The sequence below is a fragment of the Artemia franciscana genome, chromosome 1 (assembly GCF_032884065.1).
Source record: "Artemia franciscana chromosome 1, ASM3288406v1, whole genome shotgun sequence".
NCBI classification, from domain to species: Eukaryota; Metazoa; Arthropoda; class Branchiopoda; order Anostraca; family Artemiidae; genus Artemia; species Artemia franciscana.
In genome coordinates, this window is record NC_088863.1 from 22,011,098 (window position 1) to 22,029,712 (window position 18,615).

Sequence of the window (18,615 nt, forward strand, 5' to 3'; positions counted from 1 at the left end):
TGCTCCTTTTCCTAAGCTGGGGAAATGTTCCCTGTCTTGTAACTATCGGATGGTTGCTTTAAATATAATGAATTTTACATTTTTAGTCACCAAAAAAGCCAATATCTTTTTGGTGAATATGATAATGCAAAATTCTTTTAAGTTTTAGAACTTCAGGTACTAGCAAAACAAGCTGATCCTTATTTCAGTCTGATACTGCGAATTATCTGATAAAAAATGATGTTTTTTTCTTTTTTTTACTGAATTGCAATTTAAAAGCATTGCCACTCAAGTTTATCTTTTAGAGTTTCGGCTTTATATGACACTGCCACAAGAAACGAAAATAAAGCAAGTTTAAAATATAAGGACGAGGGAAGACGGCCTTCTACAACATCAGTGTTTTCGAACTCCAAGACAATTTTCATAGCTCATTCAATAATTTCTCAGGGTGAAACTATTAAATAAAGGTAATTTGCGCCTGATGCCACTGAATGAGCTTGTGATGTAAGTTAATAGGCTACTAGAATCTAAGAAGTTTATAGGTTTGCCTAGGCTTCACTAGTAAATCACTTAAATGGATAGAGAGAAATTTGGGTCAAAGACTTACAAATAAGATAATCATACCGCTTGATGTCTTTTTATGCTCTTTTCAAATATAGTAATTGCTTTACTTGGAAATTCAATTTTATCCACTTTATCACCCCCAAAACTGATACCTTTTTTTCTTATTTTAGATGCTGCTTGTATACTGCTGATAGTATAATATTTTTACATATTGGTTTATGTGTAGGCTAAATTGAATCAAGTTTGACAAAATTGAAAACCAGAAAAACATAGGGAATATAGGGCCTATGATTCTGGCTATATGCTTACATGTAAGATGGAGGAGGGTAAAGTATAGTAGAGCTGAAATTGAAATGTTTGAACTACAACTGTTCTGTATATAATGAAGTAAGATTTTTTTTTTAGCCTAACCCTTTTATATAGCCTAAAATGAGAGAAAAATGTAGGCCTAGGCTATCGTCTTTGAGGGTTTGTAATGCTCTTAAAATTGAATTACCTAGTAAAGCAATTATTATATTTAGAAAGAGCATAAAAGGGGCATTGCATGAAATATTCACCTTATTTTACAGGTTGGTAACATAAGCTGCCCCAAATTTCACAGAATAGACTCACTTACATAGCCTAGGTAGGCTAGAAATTTTAGTGCTCTTTAAAAGACATTGAACCTTTATAGTCTTTTGTAATCTCTTCATTATAAAAATAAAACCATGACTAGTAGGCCTATGTCTGCTGGTGAAATGAGACACAATGAAAGCCTTTTGAGTGTGATGGAGTTGAACCTTTACTCAATCCTCAGTCATAAGGCTTCAAAGATTTGTAAATATATTCCTGAAATTATCAGGAAACCCTTGATAGCCTATGTCTTAAAATCCTGCCTAATACATATGAATAAGATGTCACTCACATAAAACATGATTTTCTCAAATTAAGGCTCTCAAGTATCAACAGCCAAAGTGTGCACATCCTACCCATGACCCACCAAAATATTGCCATGTCCCAATAGTGGGGCCTGCACCCCATGTTGGGAACCAGAGCTATAGAGCTCTTGAAGTGAAAATTCAAAATACAATACACATCCAAGTGAGATGTGTACCAATGAATTTATTTGTAGGAGGGTATGTATTTCATAGAGGAGAAAATATTTTGTTAAAAGCCATTGAATAAATGCAAACATTATGGGAAAACAAAATGAAAATTGTAGTAAAAATCTTGATTTTCCCAGGGGAAAGGTCACATGGGTATAAAATCCCTCACCCTACATACACACTTAATCCATTTGAGAAAATGTCATTAGTCAGGTCAAAGTAAGCTGCAAGAATTACATGCTCATAATCCATTAGTAATCAATTATGCCATATCAAATGATCACGTTAATATTTCTTAATCAATTTGTATTATGAATTAAGTTAATCATTCAAGAATCTTGCTTTTAGAATCCTTAGAAATGAAATAAAAAATACCAGTGAAAAAGTAAAATGTACATCCAGTCAGGTCAAATCTCAGGCTAAACAAAGCTAAATCCAGTAGGAAAATACTTTTTACTACTATATCCTATTCTTTTCAAAATGCATTGCTTTAAAAATTTGGCTGACTATGCTTGAGAGCCTTAATTTGAAAAAAAAACATGTTTATGTGAATGATATCTTGTTGATATGCACTTAAATAGCAAAAAGAAGATGCATGAGAGTATTGCAATAACATCATGCATTGTATAAAAGGTGTTATATACAAACAATATTTTTTTGAGGAATCAGTAGTGATGCCTCAATTGGTTGTCCTTGAGGATCTCTTTGATGTCTTTGAGGATGCCTCAAAGACACACATATCCCCTACTCTTTTCTTCCCTAATGGTTTAAGATCATGAAGAAGTTTAACAGCAGTTCCCTTAAGTCACAGGTGTTATTAATTTTTTTCAAGATTCAGGTGTTTGTTACATAATAGGGAATGTTTTCTTCAAGTTGCAGGTGTTTATAATATAATAGGGGGTATTTTTTCTTTGATCATTTAAAAAACCTACAAGAGCCAGGGAAGAACATCCACAGCCTGCCAATCAAGATGCAAATGCAGACTTTCCATAAAAGTTTTTTCTTTGATTGTTTAAAAACCTAAGGATGTAGGGAAAAATCCTAGGAGCCCTCCCAAGTAGAGATAGAGTCAATTGACCATAGCCCACTCGCACATGTTTTTTTGGGTTTACACACTGGACCATTTGTTTACATTGTTGGTAAAATAGAAAAAGAAATTTTCCATAATTTCCAAGCACAAAAGACAAGGGTTTACTCAGTCAGGTATTGATTTTTTCAAGAACAAAGGATTCCTGTTATATAATGGTTTGTTTGCTTACTAACAGTCAGTTTAACCTTGCAAATGTTGTAAAATAGAACTGAGAGAACTTGTTGATTAGAGAGTAATTTTCCACCATTTATTTGATAGCTAGGTGATCCAATTAGGTAATATCTTGTTTATCACTCCATAATTCCACCAACATGTTTATGCATTGAACAATAGAGCACTAATAATCTCAAAAATCACACATGAAATGACAAATAAAATATTTAGTTACAAGTCACTGCACAGGACCTATGCAATTTGTATGCAAGTTGGCATGGGTTATCATTTGTAGATCTGACTAATTTTTTTTTTCTTTTAGACAATACTAGCTGTTGGGGTGGCGCTTCGCGCCCCCCCAAGCCCCCGCCCGCGCGCGTAAGTCATTACACGCCATATTAGTTACGTGCCATTGTAGTTGTGTCCCACCTGTGAACATAGATAGATTTATATATGTGTTTCAAACTACATAAAAATTGCGAATATACAACATTCTCGGCTTTCCCATTGTCTGTGCATATACAAAGCCGTATGTACTAATAATGACGTCATATGCAAACGCTCTTTTTACAAACATGCATACACACAACTCGTTTTTATATAGATAGATAGATACAATACAAATTAACTGTGTAAAACTTGCGAATATACAACATTCTTCACTGTCCAATTGTCGCTGCATATAAATAGATTGTCAGGTTTACCGACCCTCGAACATGCAACATACAATTGTCCATGGGAAAAACAATCAGTATTAAGATCTATACCACATTTTTCTAATGATTGACCTTGAGCTTTGTTAATGGTGATTGCAAATGCTAATCGAATTGGGAATTACAATCTTTTAAATTGAAAAGGCAGATCTGTTGGAATCATGGGAATGCAAGGAATAAGAACAGCCTCACCCTCAAAACGCCCTGTCAAGATTGTGGCCTCTATTAGGTTTTCCATTGTTTTTTTTATTCTTCCACCAGGCAGCAATGTTGCGGCTATTCCGGATGACGCAATTGCCAACGCTATATCATTTTTTGATCGAATTGATGCCAGAATCAGTTTTATCACAAACGTTTTACCAGTACCTCCTGGTACATCCAAAAAGAAAATTTCTCCAATGTTGTTATCGACACAATGCATTATCGTATCATAAATGTCTTTTTGTTCCGACGTTAACTTGGAAATGTTATTTTGTACATACAACAATAGATCACTCGTACTGTAACTTTGTTCACGATCCAATTCTACACATGTCGAAACAGCAGCGAAACGGTTAGGTGAAGGCATTCCCAAATCCTGAAAAGGTTTGTTTGCCATACGTATGCACAAATCTTCTATAATAACTAAAGTGTAGTTATAAATTTCTGATGTAAAATCAAAAGTCATATCTGACGTCTCTAACTGTTTTCGATGGAGTATATCTTTGGACATTTTTGACTTATATTTTTCCCATAACTCTGTAGGAGCTGATGGAGAGCAAGTTTTTAAAATGATGCCAAACAATGCATGAATTTGACATGGGGTTGACGTTTCGCACGCGTCATTGATGCAGTTATCCCAGTGTTGGTCATTCTCCAATAAATTCAGAGCTTGGCATGCACTACGGTAAGTGTCATGTATAGTACCGTTTACAGTTCTCAAATACTCAAAGGATGTCGGACTGGGTACATTCACAAAGCAGGCGTAGAAAGAAGCATTCATGTTGATTGGGTTGAACGGTGTAGAGTCTTCCTATCGTGGTATCTTTGAAGATGGTAGGTTGGCCGTCGACTGACTTACCCTGTTTATAAATTTGCCCTTTTACTTTGAAAGTAGACATAAATTGATCTGGATTTTCGATTTGGGTTCCAAACGACGTCATTTGGAAACATGAGTTGTATTTTCTGATTTTTGACAAAAAACGCTTAGATTCTGACGTAGTTCCAGTAAGGAAAGTCTTCAATGGCTCTGGTGATGCAGCCAATAGAGGAAGTTTAACTTTTCCTGAGGCGCAACACATTCCCATTGTTTCACCATTGAATTTCAAGGCCTTGCAATAGGGACAAATTTTAGACATTGTCCCGATTTGAACACATCTACTCAAGCTATAATCATCGACTGGGCTGTACCTGAATGCCAGGCGATAACTTTCAGGTTGCTCTGATTCCTCGGCACGCTTTCTTTTCTTACTTTCTCTATCAGCAGCAAGCCTGATTTCTTGCTGTTCTTGTGATTCCTCGGTACGCTTTCTTTTCTTACTTTCTCTATCAGCAGCAAGCCTGATTTCTTGCTGTTCTTGTGATTCCTCGGCAGCCTGTTTCCTTGCTGTTCTTTTGATTCCTCGGCACGCTTTCTGTTCTTTCTTTCTCTATCAGCCTCAAGCCTGTTTCCTTGCTGTTCTTTTGATTCCTCGGCACGCTTTCTTTTCTGACTTTCTCTATCAGCAGCAAGTTTTTTGGCATAGACTCTTTGAGCATCTTCATCGGCTTTTCCCATTGTAAGTTCTTCAGTCATTTTAAACTTAAACATTAATAGATTTCTACGTGAACATATATGTCTTAAATATCTTCAATGACGTCACCGTCATAGCAAAAATGACGACAACTAACTTCATGATTAAATATCTTTAATGACGTCACCGTCATAACAAAAATGACGACAACTAACTTCATGACGTCAGTCGACAGAAACATGACGTCACCTGACAGACAGACAACTTATTTTTATATATATAAATAGGCTTATTACAAAACTTTTAAGAAGGTATGTGTATAAAAATGTTGGTTTTAATTTTCACATTTTAATGTTTCAGGTGACAATGCCTAATTGCTTTTCAGGAATTTTCAGGATTTGCTCTTGCAGAGCAAAAAGGTGGCTTTAGACATCAAAGCCAAACTCCTGGATGTGTTATTCATCCAAACTTGAATTGCGTTAAAGAGCATGAAGCCTTTGCAGTCTCCTATGCCTATGCTCAAAGAGATACTACCAAAACCATGGAATTGGTAGAGATATTTGAGACATTGAGTGGGGAAGATTGTTATGGCGCAGCCATGGTTGCACTCACTAAAATAGCAAATAAGTCAATTTCATGGCTCTGCAATTTAAATTACCCAATGACTACCACCAAATGACGAATTGTCCTTTGGTGGCGCAGTAGATTTGACCTTAGCTAGGTAATACGGGACCCAGAGATCGAATCACGCTGCAGGTCCAACGCAGGGACCTTAGTAGTCAAGAAGCATCGTTAATTCTTAAATAAAGATGACGAATTGGCAATTAAAAATAAAGAACTGTTTAAGTTTGTAAAGGGCAAGTTGTTAAGGGTAGTGGGGAAACTTCAGTCCGCAACCATGGTCATTTAAGTAATCCTATTTTAATGGGCGGGGGAGTAACTTTTTAGACTGGCACATAAATTTTGTAATTTAAACTTTATGCAACAATATTTTCTATCGGTTTATGTGCACAGTTCCAACTATAATTTGAAATTTATATTACCAGTGTTGACATGTTTGCAAAAAGCTGAAGTTGTAGATGGTGCTAGATGTGGATGTTTTAAAATCGTTTTCTGAACATAATAGCAAGCCAATTGGTGGTGATGATTTAAAAGGTAACAAATGAAGGTTTCTTAATATCAGCACAATACCTATTAGTATGTAAAAGGGTAGCAGACGTTTCACGCCGCGTTTACGTCCAAAATGGCCCAAGTTTTGAAATGTGTTTATGAAAATATTGGCGAAGGGGGAAGTTTAAGCTCCCCACCACTCTGACTCGAGTCACTGGAGTTGAAAAGAAACTAGCGACGGAGCATTTGCTGAGTGAATCCTCTTTATCGAATTTATAGAGCATGTGGTAGGTGTTATCAAGAAACTAAAGCCTTTTTCCCATTGCATATATTACAAGCAGATCATATGACCCAAAACAAGATTCAGAGGCAGCATAACAGACCATACAAGTATATTTTACTTACAATCATTGTTTTTAGTCACTCTGCATATGCTGTTTGATTGCAGTCAAAAATAGGCAATGAAGTTGCTGAAGTCCTTGAATCTATCCTTAAACAAGGTTTTATTCAAAAATTCAAACAGATTGCGGAAGTGAATTTGTTAATCCACATGTAAAAGAGATTTATTGAAATATAATGCAATACTCTATCATAGTCTTAGCCCAATAAAAGTAGCATCGGCTAAAAGATTGATAAAAACAATTCGGCTTTTAATATCCAGATATTGTAAATTGAAACATTCTGCTACTTTTATTCAAAATTTAGATAAAAGCATATTGCGTTATAATCAGTGTCCTCATCTATCCCTGTCCAATCTTAGTCCTCTGGATGTTCATCATGGCGCAAATACACTTGACATTTTTCTTAAACAATATTTCAATGAAAGCCAACTGAAAAAAAAGAAATTCAATGCTGGTGATACAGTTCAAATCAATCAAAAGAGTAATAAAAAGGGAATTGCTTGTGGTCCACTGAACTTTTTAAAGTCTCAAAAGTCTAAGACACAAAACCTGTAGTGTATTGTCTACTTGATATGAAAGATGAAGAGATTCTTGGTGGTTTTTACGAGTACGAATTTGAAAAGTTAAAACCAGTAAGAGACAGTTGGTTGTTTGTTGTCTTGGATACAACTCTGTTTTTGATTCTTGGATTGCTGCTGAAAAAGCACACAATGCCTAAGGATTTTTATGTGACATTCATGTCCAATGTCTCTCACCCCCTCTACAATGATTTGAATAAAACAAGTGATTTTTGGACAAAACTCTCCCACCATCAAATTTGAGGGAAAATATGAGGTTGCTATTGTTGATTGTATTCTTAAATATGCAAATGATATCATTAGAAAAGATCGTATATTTGATATAAAAGCTACACCAAATGATTGGCTAGTGAATGGTGAGGAAGAGGAATGGATAAGATCACTTAACTCTCATTTACACCCATATCTCACTTTAAAATACAAAAAAATACGGTAGTATGACTGATCTGTTTTGTACAATCTGTAGAAAAATCTGCTCGTAAAAATGAAGCATTCCACTTTAACTATCCAATGGAACAGGTTAGGGTTTACATTAGCTCTCCCATTGAGAATGAAATTATTCCTCTCAACTTAAATCTGAGGTATGTTCTTGGTTTTAAACTGAATATAATCAAGGTTAATAATGCTGATACAATCAGAGGGATGGAACGTGCTTTTTGCAGATTATCCACCCGGCTTCTCACCAGACAATTGTATACTTCTTTATACATCCTTTGTTAAGACATCGAGAGTTGGTAATACTAATCCCCCTTCTGTCTGTTCTTGAATGAAAAATCACTCACGAGCACATTCACAACCTCAAAAGCACCTTCAATATATTCCAGTAAGCACTTCGTATTTTGATCTCTGTCAGTTAACATTAAGAAGTGCATTGGATGATCCTCTAGAAAAAACAAAAGGTTTGGCTGTGATTGCAAGTCATTTTCGACCCAATCAGTGAGATGCCTAATAGAAAAAGTACTTTTGTTTGACCTGATATTAATTGCTATGTTGCTACAGTTAGACCACGACAAATGGGTCATGGAATGGGGTATCTCAGGGGTTGCTCGTCAATGTCGGGCTACGTTCTCGGCAATTGGTTTGCTAAATTGTTTCACTCTGCATCACCCCTTGCTAAAAAAAAATGTTGTACTGGCTGCTGTGGATTTCGGGTCCTCTACACTACATGATTGGGGCTCTGCGAAGGATTTTAAAGAAAGTGTTTCACAAAATCTCAGGTCCGGTGCGTGATCCTTCGGCGAGCGACTGAAATCCCAGAAATGCGGAAAAGGTTTAAAAAGGGCGAGAAACACCTCATCACTCGTCAGTCTCAGCTCAGGTCAGAAGCGAAAAACATCACTCTTGTCAAAGAAGAAAAAGAAACCAAGAGTAAAAGTTGTTAGATCGAAAAAGGTTTTTTTTTCCTAAAAATGGCATATCTACCACATAAAGGATCTCACCCTTCAGTCTCCTCATCTCTAAATCTTTCCAATGCAGAAAATGTTGATGCGAATGTAAAATGTGGTTAATATGAACAATTTTATCCGCAAACAACCGCTCTCTGAAAACGTACAGTTTCACATTTATTTCAGTGAAGACTATTTCATAAATTTGACTTCCACATTCATAGGTTTGCCTGTAATTGTCAAAAAAACCAATTGCTGCCGAGAGGTTATCCTATGAAAATTGTGTACTACACAATTTGTTTAGAGAAATAAGTGTCTACATAAATGGAGCATTGATGAGCACAAGCAACAATCTGTCAAACTATGCAAGTTATATACAATTCCCAAATGTTGGGAAAATAAATCATGAAATTTTAATATACCTCAATGGACCCCTCCCAATGTTAATATTAACATAAAGCAATAACTTGCCCCTTCCAATTTTATTTCTCGAAAAGCAGTTGCCACTGCACCAAATGTAACAGTCTTTCCCATCTTGGCACTACTTCATGTACTAAAACAACTGGTTATGACTTCTTTTGCTTTAGTAATTGAGAAATTAAGAACTAGTGGAAATAATATCAAACCGTTCGTTCCGCATACAATCACGAATCAACGACATATTGCTACGGGTTCACGTACCTGCACTGATTCGTCATCTATCAACAGTGAAATTCCTTTAAAACTCGCTTTGGCTTTCGTAAAAGGTGCTAGTTCTTTTGACTCATGGACAAGTTCCTCATACAAATTTAAAATGTTTGGACTTTCATCTCTTGTATGTAAAGTAAATGGAGTTCCACTCTACAATGTATTTTTTAATAAATTTTTATAGGACCCTATATGAATTGACAATGGAATCCCTAGATCGAGATTCACAACTATTTGAAAATGGTATAACGTATGAAACGTTAGCGATTTTTCTGGTACAAGATATGAGTATTGTCCGAATGGGCACATCACGTTTAGAGTATACGTTTGCTGAACCATTGACGGAGAGCACAGTGTTAATCTCACTCAATCAATTTGAAACCTATTGGGAAGTTACCCCTGATTGTAGTGTTCTATTAGACTTGGCACCATGAACACAAATAAAATAATCAATGTATTCAACTTCGATCTCTACATTATCAATACAAATCCTATTGCTTATCCTCGGATTTCCTTAAACATATTCAAAGGGTTAACAATACCGTTATCATTGTTAATAGCCGTCTGTCAACTGTAGAGACAGGGCATTGCCTATGCATATCTCAAAGAGCGATCTTCGTCGACTGTACGCATTTTACACACATCACATCAAAAACTTTCTTGAACGAAGTGGAAAATCTATTATGCAAAATCGGACGCGAGTACCAGATTTATCCACTAAAGATTGTGGTTTTCAAGCACTGTTATATCTTGTTTTTCGATCTTGTGGATATACTTACGGTGAATTTCTTCGATCTTGTGGATATACTTACGGTGAATTTCTTAGCATTTATGTAGAAAATCATTGATTGAGCGACTTTCTAGTTGAAAGTACCCTTTCCTACCTGTATAATATAAATTTCAGTGCCCCAAGAGTGAAATGCTTTAAAAATGTTCGTGAATTTCTTTATTGATAAAACTTGTTTTTGCAAGAGTTTTCATTCTTTAGATTTCTTCTTCCACATATTGGTAACCATCAGAAAGGATAAGTGACGTCAGCTTGTCAGGAATTATCTTGTACTTATCTTGGTATGCAAAGTCATGGTTACATTTTCTACAATAGAATGTAACTTCATTTCTATTACATCTCCTTGTAAACCCAATAATACTATTTAGATTCATATTATAAAATTCACGTGTTTCAATTTGCTTATTTGAAGGAATTTCACACACAATATTCTCATATGAAGAATCACTTTCTGTAACAGCCAGATAAAAGTCAGTAGGCTTATAATCATAGGAGCCAGTATCTTCGCAGCAATTTCATAAAAACACACTCATATTATTCCAGTAATTGAAGCCTAGACCATTTTCTTCATCCTAGAACAATTTAAAACCACGGCGATACCAGTCTCTTAAAAATAAACTAGAATCACATTAGTATTTTTTACAATCATACCAGGGTAAGTATTTTCCCATTGATCACATTTATCATAGTGACAATTGGAGCATGGAAAACCTCTATTGTGAGAGTCAAAAACATCTTCGAGACAGGAATTACAGTCTTCAATTTGCACTGCATATCCTCTATGCAATTTGCATGGATTGTATAATCTACACTTTTTATTATAGTCGTCAGCCATAGTGCAATTCTCACAGGATGACCAGCTGTCTAACATATACAAGTATAATTGACAGGTCTATAACATATTTCAGTGTTGACTGTCTCACTTCCAAACAGGAACTGACTCGCGATCAATAAAATGAATATTCTTTGTTATCACTAGTCGCTTATGCTGATCGATTATTGGCTCACTAGAAAAATGGGAAGAATAATTGAAACTCTGGGTAATCTTCAGACTAATGTGTAATATAATTTTTTTATTTTCAATTTGTATGTCAGTTGACCGACTAAATGCATTGGGACCACGACACATATGTCTTAGACAATAGTCCAAAGGTTAAGATTCATTTTTCATTATATTGTCAATCATTCTCTGAGTGAAAACTCTCTTCCGCACTGACACACTTTGAAAATCATTACTTAAAATCAACCATTTTTCCAAGTAACAAGATTTCCTATAATTTTCTGTCTGTCCATTTTATTCATTTTTTATTCTTGACACTGTCACTGCTGATTATAGACTAACAAAGAATGAAGATTCTTTCTATCTTCTCGTCTTATCACCATCCTTTGGTTCGATTACCCGATCAGGGTTGTTACCTATTGGCACCTTAGAACAACTATAATAGCACCTTAGATCAACTATAATATCTTACAAAAAAAATTTTTGAAACATTTTTTTTCACAATATGATTCATGGTTCAATGAATGTATATGTGGGTAAACTATCGTTCGCACTAGTAAATTTAATCCTATGCGCTAGTAAACGCATAGGGCTTTTTTATCGATTTATCTTCAATTTCTTTGCTGACAATGTCTGCTATTGACCTTTTCATTTTACCAGTGATTTCTCTGTCTATTACCATTTTTTTCACATAGATTGCAGCTCCTGCACATAGACATGGTATGATTTATGACATTAGTGCAGCAGTACGCCTGTCTTTTTTTAACTTCTTTAATACTAATAGCAGGAGGATGGTGATAAGATTTGTGAAGTAGTAACGTGTTACCAGCAGCATAAGCAAGAAGTTGGCCTTCATCATCAGCTAAACGTTTTATGTTTGCGTTCTTTTTCAACACTAATTTCTCTGGTGATGTTATTCTCGCATATCCACCACTATAACACTTGAATTTTCTCGGTACTCCATAGAAATTTAATTCCTTATTGTCATGACAATGTCACAACAATGCTGCTACAACACTATCATGTACACACGCCTTCTTGGAATATTTCACATTCAGTTTTGAAAAAATAAGATTGCATATGTTTATTCTTCCGATTCACAACTCATACTGAAGCAAATAGTAAGATTAAACAAGTCACGCAAGATTACGTCACCCTAAGTAAATTTAACAAGTCGCGTAATTCCTCTTATGTAACAAACTCCTATATCTTAAAAAAAATATTGCGTCTGGAGGGAATCGCCGTTAAACTTCTTCATGATCTTAACCATTAAGAAAGAAAAGAATAGCGGCTATGGCTGCTTTTAATCCAAAGGGCCCCCACTACTAATTTTCATTAGCATAAAATATACCCAGAGGACAACGCGCCAAAAAATAACAACAACAAGCTAATGGCTTTTAAGCTTCCTTCTGATGAATACGTGTAAAATCTTGAATAACAAAATTTGAATATCACATGGGGGGAATCAGGATTTTACAAATACCTAGTTGAGATGTGGCCCAAAATTGGTTTGGAACCCCTGCTCTGTAGTAACTTGTTACTCTTTTCATTGTCTGAATCCAAATATCAAAACAAAACAAAATTGCATGAATGCTTAATGATCCAAACCAGTCTTGTTTCATAGACTAACCTAATATAGACTAGTGAGCCATTTTATGCCAATAAATCAACATCATTTTTTAAAATGATAGCCTATATTTTATAATATATATTATTATTATAAAACTTGAATTTTTTGAAAAAATTTACATTTACTAATTTTGTAGTTTTTTTTAAGCCTTCTGCAAGTACCTAAAGGCTCAAATTATTGTCTTTCGTATTCCTGATATAATAGTTTAATCGTTTCCCCCATATTCGTTATTTTCAGAAGAGACACTGTCAATATTTGTCTTTTAATATTTAAAAATCCCAAAGTTTATAATGGCTGTTAAACTAAAACTGAAAAAGCTGCAGGGAAAAAAAATTGTATTGTAAAGCAGGATTTTGGAAAAATACAAATTCATTAAGACATATTGGCATAATTTTTCGATTAAGTACATTTGATGACTAACCGATTATGACCTTGCAATTCTTGTAACTTACTTTGGCTAGATCAATGACATTTTCTCAAATAGGCTAGGTATGTGTATAGGGGAGGGCTTAAAATAATCAAGATTTTACCACAACTGTCACATTTTCCTATTTTATTGTATTTATTCGAATGCTTTTTACAGTTTTAACAAAATCTCTCTTCTATGAAGTGCATGCCCAAGCCCCAAATAAATCGTTTGTACATATCTAACTTGGGTCTGTATTCTATTTTGAATCTACCCTTGAAGAGCATTCTAGTAACATGTTACTCTTTGGAATCTAAGAGTCCAAGTAAACAAAATCGTACGAGTCCTTTGGGGTCAAAGGAAATGGAAAAAAGTGTTTACAGATTATGTTCAAGCCTCTGTACCCCTTTTGTCCTCAGTTTTATAGATTATGAACAGGCGTTTAATTCAGCTAATAGAAAACTTTCAATGAAAGGCCTGTCCTTGCATAGCATTAAACAAAAAAAGACCAGTTTTTTTTCAACTGAAAGATAGGAGTAACATAAAAATTTAATACGAACGTAAATTAATCCGAATGTGAGGGTGATGTACCCTCCTCAGCTCCTCATTCTTTATTCTAAAGTTTTACTTTTTGTAAACATTCTTTAAGAACAATTGCTGAAACACAAGAGCCGTTGAATTTGAATAAGAGGTATTTTTAAAGCACTAGAAAAACTTAAGCGCTCCGAGCGAGGAGCTAAGGTGGGGACTGCCTCCCTCGTATAAGGAATAATTTCTGTTCGTTAAGTTTTAATATTGCTCCTTACATTCAGTTGAAAAAAACATCTTTTTTTTTATTTAGCCTTATTTCTGATCATGACCAAGATATGATGCGGGCTACTGACCCCATAAGCCCGCAATTTCTTGCTGCAATAACTGATCGGTAGAGTCCTGCAAAACCATTTGACACTTGCATATGGTGGAATCGAACTGTAATTAAGGAGTGATGCGACTCAATGGTCGCATCACCATTGATGCGAAGTGAAAGCTACCAAGTGAAAGCTACGAGCCTGAACAAATTGTCAAATTTTTCAAAAAGGAGGAAAACGCCCCCAAAACATCAAAACATAATGAAAACCATACCATCAGATTCAACATGTCAGAGAACCTTACTGCAGAGGTTTCAAGCTCCTATATACAAAAATGCGAAAATTTGTGTTTTTCGCCAAAAGCAAGATCACGGATGCGTGTTTAGCCTTTTTTTCTACTAGAAGATTGTAAGGGGGCTCATTTGGACTTCTACTGCCCTTTTTAAGCGTCTAAAAATGTTGGAGAGCAGTTAGACTCCTCCTCCTACATCCTTTTTTCCCGGAGTATTTCGATCAAAATTTTGAGATAGCCATGCTGTTCAACATAGTCAAAAGATCAAATATCTTTAAGGATGACTTGATCCCCCCGCAGCCCCTGGGGAAGGGGTAAAAGCTGTGAACCTTTTCCCATTGTTTACATATAATATTGGCTATTGGGAAGTATGGAGATACTTTTCATGGGGGATTCTCTAGCGGGAGAGGGTTACGTGAGAGGATCTTTCCACAGAGGAATTTTTCGTGGGGGAAGGGATTTTTCGTGAAGGGAGAATTTGATTGCCCAGCAATATTTAGTAAACGATCAGAAATTAAATAAAAAAGCAACTTGTTTCAACCAAAAGTAAGGAGCAACACTAGAACTTGAAACGAACAGAAATTATTACGTATACGAGGCGGTTGTCTTCTCCTCAATAACTCGCTCTCTACACTGAAGTGTGACTTTGTTTCAATTATTTAACAATGACTCTTGAAAGACAAGGGATCTTTTATTAGTTTAATAAGCTTTTTAGAAGTTCTTAAATAAACCTTAGGATAAAGAGCGAGGTAATGAGCAGGGGACAACCCCTTCATATAGGTAATAATTTCTCTTCGTTTTAAGTTTTAATGTTGCTCCTTACTTTAAGTTGAAAAAACTTGTTTTTTATTTGATTTCTGAAAAGCACGTAGATTAGGAATAGCTTTTAAATGAGCCATTATATATCTCTCTTTGATGTTACGGTAACTCGTTAGCCCTCGCAAAAATTGAATTAATAAAAAACAACTATTTTCTACTGAAAGCAAGGAGCAACATTAAACCTTAAAACGAACAGAAATTATTCCGTATACGAAGGAGTTTCCCCCTCCTCAATACCTTGCTCTTCACGCTACAGTTTTTAGCACTTTTTAAAAAAAAACTTCCTAATCTAGTTAAACGGTCCTTGTGTTTCAGATTCATTCTTAAAAAATTGGGACAAATAGTCAAGCTTTAGCATAAAGAGGACGGTAATGAGGAGGGGAGCAACCCCTGCATATACGGAATAATTTCTGTTCGCTTTGAGTTTTAATGTTGCTGCTTACTTTCAGTCAAAAATCTTGTTTTTTTTTTTAAATCTAATTTCTGATCTTTTTTTTTTCAAATAATGCCGGTAAATCTGGCTTACCCTCCATGAAAAATTCCTGTCCCCTCAAGGGAAACTCCTCCGTGGAAAGTTCATCCCACATAAATTACACCCATCCTCGTAAAGTTCCTTCCGGGTAATTCCATTCTAGCTAAAAATATCCCCCCTCCGTAAAATTTCTTGCAGAAGATCCAGCCTGAAAAAATATCCTTAGCATATTTTATTTGAAAAAGACTACGTTCTCATCGTTTTCCGGATCACTCCGGAAATCCCCCCTCCGTGGAAATTATTTCCCAGAAATTCAAACACGCTGAAAATTTCCCCCGGAACATCTTCATATGTGAGTAGGCGAAGAGAAAGTAAAACAAATAAAAAGGATTTCGTACAGGAAATTTGTTAATTCCCCCCAATGCTAGATTTTCCCTGGAAAGCTCAACCCCCCTCCACGAAATTCCCTACACATGGAACTTTAACCACATAAACCCCCCCCCCCCAAATTCAAAATCTCCCCCTCCCTCCACTGAAAAATATCTGTATACTTCCCAATAGAAATACTATATGCATAACAACGAATAAATCTTATAACTTTAAGACCTGTCCGCTGGATTTTTTTTGGGGGGAGGACATATTATTAACAAAAGCATGGCGTTGAGACTTTGCCAAACAAAATAGCTATCTCAAAATTTTAGTCAAACGACTTCGGGGAACAAAGGGGCGTGGGAGGGGGCTAGTTGCTCTCCAATCCTTTTGGGTCACTTGAAACGGGCACTAGAATTTTTTTTTTTTTTGCAATTGAGCCTACTTTGCTCATTTGAACATTCAAATCAATCATTTGAATATCTATTGTTCGATACGATCAACCTTGGAAAAAAAAACACAAATAAACACGCATTCGTGATCTTTCTTCTGACAAAAATTACAAAATTTCACAAAGAAATCAGCGGTACTCATGCGAAAATGATTTTCCTTGTTATTCAAGATGGAGGGCTATAATTCTTCCTTGCAAGGTTTTCGACAATGCTGATTATAATGGTGCATTTTTACTTTTGATGTGACACCATTTTTGAGGGGTTTCTGTTTTTTTTTTAAACTACCATAAGTTCGTTTTTGCAACAAAAATTTTGCTTTTAAGACTTCATTCTTCAATCAGTGTCAGATGGCTAATTTTTTCTCATTAGGCAGTCTTTTTCAAAAGACATTTTTCAACTTTTTGTTACTAGGGGCTGTGGTTCGCTATTTACTAGATTGGAGCTACTGCTGCAACCACGATTTACGGGGAAAAACCGAAAAGCTTTAAAATATTCTTAACAGATGAAAAAAAACTATATCAATGAAAACGAATAGAAATGTATTGCTTAAAAACTTTTTCCACAAAAGAAGGTTTTCAAAGAAAAGTAAAGAGCTACGTTAAGCCAAAGATGAACAGAAATAAAGTCAAATAATATTTCAAGCGTAAAACAACCATAAATCACTATCAGTAGATAAATGAATACCAGAACGAACATAAATTACCATAAATAACCAAGTCAAACTTAAAGCGAGCAGAAACTGTCATAAAGACAAATAGGGTTAATGCATACTGTGGATTCTAACGGCCAGAACTTAATTTGCATTTTACTGAAAACAAAATGCATTTTTAACGTTTTCCCTTTGAAAACTTTAGTAATTATAAAAGAGAGTTTCAGGAATGGTTATCAGTACATAAATTAGACTGTCAATCAACATTCGTTTGTCCTTTCCGGTTATCTTGGTTAATTATGATGATTTTTCTTATGTTGCGAGAAATAAGCACATATCTTGAAATAAGCAAGAGCTAAGAGCTGATATGGCACTTGTGACGAGGTCAGAAGAGCCAAGAGCTAAGAGCTCATATGGTACGAGTTCTGGCAAAATTCTAAGAATCAATAGATTGCTTTAAAAGGAAAATTAGAGGCTTAATGCCGGCCGGGATTTAAAATAAGAGCTCTGAGTCACGAGTTCCTTCTAAATATCAAAATTCATTAAGATCCGATCACCCACTCGTTAGTTAAAAATACCTCAATTTTTCTAATTTTTTCAAATTAACAACCCCCAGCTCCCCTAAAGAGAACGGATCCGTTCCAATTATGTCAATCATGTATCTATAACTTGCGCTTATTCTTCCCATTAAGTTTCATCCCGATCTCTCCACTCTAAGCGTTTTCCAAGATTCTCGGTTTCCAAGATTTCCGGTTTTCCCCTCCAGCTCCCCCTAATGTCATCGAATCTGGTCGGGATTTTCGGTTTCTCGGTTTCCAAGATTTCCGGTTTCCCCCTCCAGCTCCCCCTAATGTCACCGAATCTGGTCGGGATTTTTAAGGAGAGTTCTAAAGCACAAGATCCTTCTAAAGATCAAATTTCAATAAGATCTTATCAACCGTTCGTAAGTTACAAATACCTCATTTTATCTATTTTTCCGAATTACTCCCCCCCCCAACTCCATCAAAGAGAGCGGATCCGGTCCGGTGATTTCCGTCACATATATTGGACTTGTGCTTATTCTTCCCACCAAGTTTCATCCTGATCTCTCCCCTTTAAGCGTTTTCCAAGATTTCCGGTCCCCCCCCAATGACACTGGATCCGATCGGGATTTAAAATTAGAGATTTGAGTTACAAGGTCCTTCTAAATATGAAATTTCATTAAGATTCGATTACTCCTTCGTGAGTTAAAAATACCTCATTTTTTCTAATTTCTGAGAATTAACCCTTCTCCCCCCAACTCCTCAGAAGACAGCAGATCCGTTCCGGTTTTGTCCATAACGTATCTAGGAATTGTGCTTATTTTTCCCACCAAGTTTCATCCCGATCTCTCAACTCTAAGCGTTTTCCAAATTTTTTGGGCTCCCCCTCCCAACTCCCCACAATGTCTCCGGA

The 18,615-nt window shown here is 35.6% G+C and overlaps 1 long non-coding RNA gene across 2 annotated transcripts in view; it reads left to right on the forward strand.

Annotated features, from left to right (window-relative positions):
• Window positions 1–308: 308 nt before the first annotated feature.
• LOC136026930 (uncharacterized) overlaps window positions 309–18,615 on the forward strand; it is a 35,521-nt gene continuing 17,214 nt past the window's right edge. Inside the window, exon 1 of one of the 2 annotated variants that reach the window (XR_010617446.1) lies at window positions 309–483. This is a non-coding gene — a long non-coding RNA (uncharacterized LOC136026930). The remainder of the gene's footprint in view (window positions 484–18,615) is intronic. The other variant, XR_010617447.1, reaches the window with a different exon arrangement.